We start from the raw sequence: 2,531 nt of genomic DNA, 5'->3' as shown, positions 1-2,531 counted from the left end.
AAACGAAGGCCTCTTAATTCCATGCGCAATGTCACAAGTCAAATCAATACAGCTTGAACCATATTTTTATTTAACACCACAATTAAAGTATTTCTTTAAATGTTTCACGTCCGCATATCTCCCAACGGTGTGTATTTACATTATGTATTACCGGGAACTAACCCTTATTACCGGCTTAGGTTGCGTCTAGAACTAAAACAGTAATGTAACCCGTTTAGGCTGCAGAATGCCAAACTGTTACACTCATCTTGGGGAACCCAAAATATATTTTAAAAGGATCGCATTAGGTTGCTCGCTTCGATATGTTGACAAATAATTATTTAAAATACAAATATCCCCAAACTAACCGTGTGCACTTCAGTGGAAAGGCATGTGTTAAGGTAAAAGAGCTTTTGGGGACTTACCTGATAGTAAATAGAAGGAAATCCACAAAATCAATGCAGTCGTTCAGCAGAGCTCTGCACTGACCAAGCGTCCTCGGAAACTGATTCGCATCGTGCCCGGCTCCTATTAAATATCACCTCAATTCACAAGTTTATTTTTTTCTCTCCATCCATGGATGTAAAAAAAAATATCACAATAAAAATCAATCAACTGCCACTCACTTAGGCCGATCCGTCTGTCAAATAAGGGTCGTTGCAGCGGATATACTTTTATTAGCACAATAAAAACTAAAACGGACGTTGCCTACAGACGCGCGTCTGTGCGCTTTATTACCGCGCGTAAAAAGCAAGATGCTGGCTGGGTAAGGCAGTTTAGTTTGACAGCTCACTGGCCGGTAATCCAAGTGCATCTAACAGACCACCCCCCACCCCCCTCCCCACTCCCTCCTGCTTCGCCCGACGAGCGTGTGGCGGAGCTCCTCCTCCCCGCCTCGCGCCCACCCGGTGCGCGTTGTCTTCTCCTCTCGGTGAAAGACGTGCCGCGCTGCGCTGATAACGCGCAAAGTGGAATATGTCTGTGTGTCTGTGGGCGCACACCATCCGGTTATATGACGCTCGTGCTCGTGATTCGCCTGTTCCTATGGGGAGAGAGAATACACGCGCAAAGGCTAACTCACAATGAGGAAAATGACGTATGGATGTAAGGATTTAAGACTGCAAAAGTTACGTTAAATACACTAGAAAACATCACATCGTGCAGAACCTTTTTATACTTGACAAAATTCATCGTCACAAAAATCTTGTGATTTATCAACTGCTCCAGGAGATATCGTTGTGGGATTAATGTCAGATCTTTCAGTAGGCCTATAAATAGAAAATACTTTTTATATAAAGGCCTAATATTCTCTTGAAAGGTAGTGTATGGCATGTATTCCTCCATCTTTTTTTACTTCAGTTAAGAGATTCTTGTGCATTCTTGTGAATCATCAAAATCATCCATATTCATATAAATTACTTGTCTAACGTCACAACTCTTTCAACCAATAACAATGTGGAGCTGTTTCTCAGATTAAAAGGGATATCCGTAAGACTATCCTTATTTATTGTGGGCTTTTTAAAAGTCGAGGGCAAACCCCCCAAAATCGATCAACCTATACAAACGCCCTTTCCCCTCACACATACGGTTATTTTCTATCATATTTTCTTCACTAAATAGCATCCATCTAACATATCTCGTCTGACCTGGCATTCTCATTGGTTGTGTTGCGGCCGTGCAGCTCCCATTACAGCAACCACAACATGTGTCTCTTTTAAGACGTCTTTGCTTTTCTTATTTTTTGTAACTAAATCTTTACTAACACATTTTTTCATTAAAGTTCCTCCCGCGATGCATTCCGGGCTCGTAAGTTGTTGTGCCGCAAACGCGCAGATGTGCGCACACACAAGCAAGAACACAAGACACGAACTGAAAACTGCAGACAAATGCAACCGATTATCAGTCGCTTTGGATGAAACCATCTGCTAAGTGATATTGTCTTGTAATGTAATGGACACACACACACACACACACACACACACACACACACACACACACACACACACACACACACACACACACACACACACACACACACACACACACACACGCGCTCATGAGTGTGTAATATCAAAAAAAGTAATGTGCCCCAACACTTGCTAAATTATGTTTTGTTATGTATTTTACTGTAATGTGCAAAGCTACATGATGTTGTGTATTATTATGTCATTTATTGGACAATGAGGGAACTTGGCAATCATGCAAGTAAATACTGGCGTACACTTACTAAACACACACACGCACACACACACACACACACACACACACACACACACACACACACACACACACACACACACACACACACACACACACTCACACTCACACACAAGCTTTCATATACTATTCACCATAAACACTTTTAAATGCAACAACCATTTGGATACCCAGCTTAACCATTATCAAATACATACAAAAACATACCCAAATGCCCTGTGTTTAATATGAAGCTGTTGTGCCTCCATCATTTGCATTGAGCATGCAACAAAATAACAATTAAGACTGAAGAGGAAATTTCTAGCCGATATATTGATAGCATCATGGGTGGATGC

At 41.5% G+C, this 2,531-nt stretch overlaps 1 long non-coding RNA gene across 1 annotated transcript in view; it reads right to left on the bottom strand.

Moving 5' to 3' along the window:
• LOC132451639 (uncharacterized) overlaps positions 1–807 on the bottom strand; it is a 30,164-nt gene extending 29,357 nt beyond the window's left edge. Inside the window, exon 1 of the long non-coding RNA XR_009524162.1 lies at positions 405–807. This is a non-coding gene — a long non-coding RNA (uncharacterized LOC132451639). The remainder of the gene's footprint in view (positions 1–404) is intronic.
• Positions 808–2,531: the final 1,724 nt, after the last annotated feature.

Source organism: Gadus macrocephalus, chromosome 22 (genome assembly GCF_031168955.1).
Source record: "Gadus macrocephalus chromosome 22, ASM3116895v1".
Taxonomy (NCBI): Eukaryota; Metazoa; Chordata; class Actinopteri; order Gadiformes; family Gadidae; genus Gadus; species Gadus macrocephalus.
The sequence above is the reverse complement of the archived record's forward strand: the minus strand, read 5'-3'. Positions and strand labels throughout refer to the sequence as shown.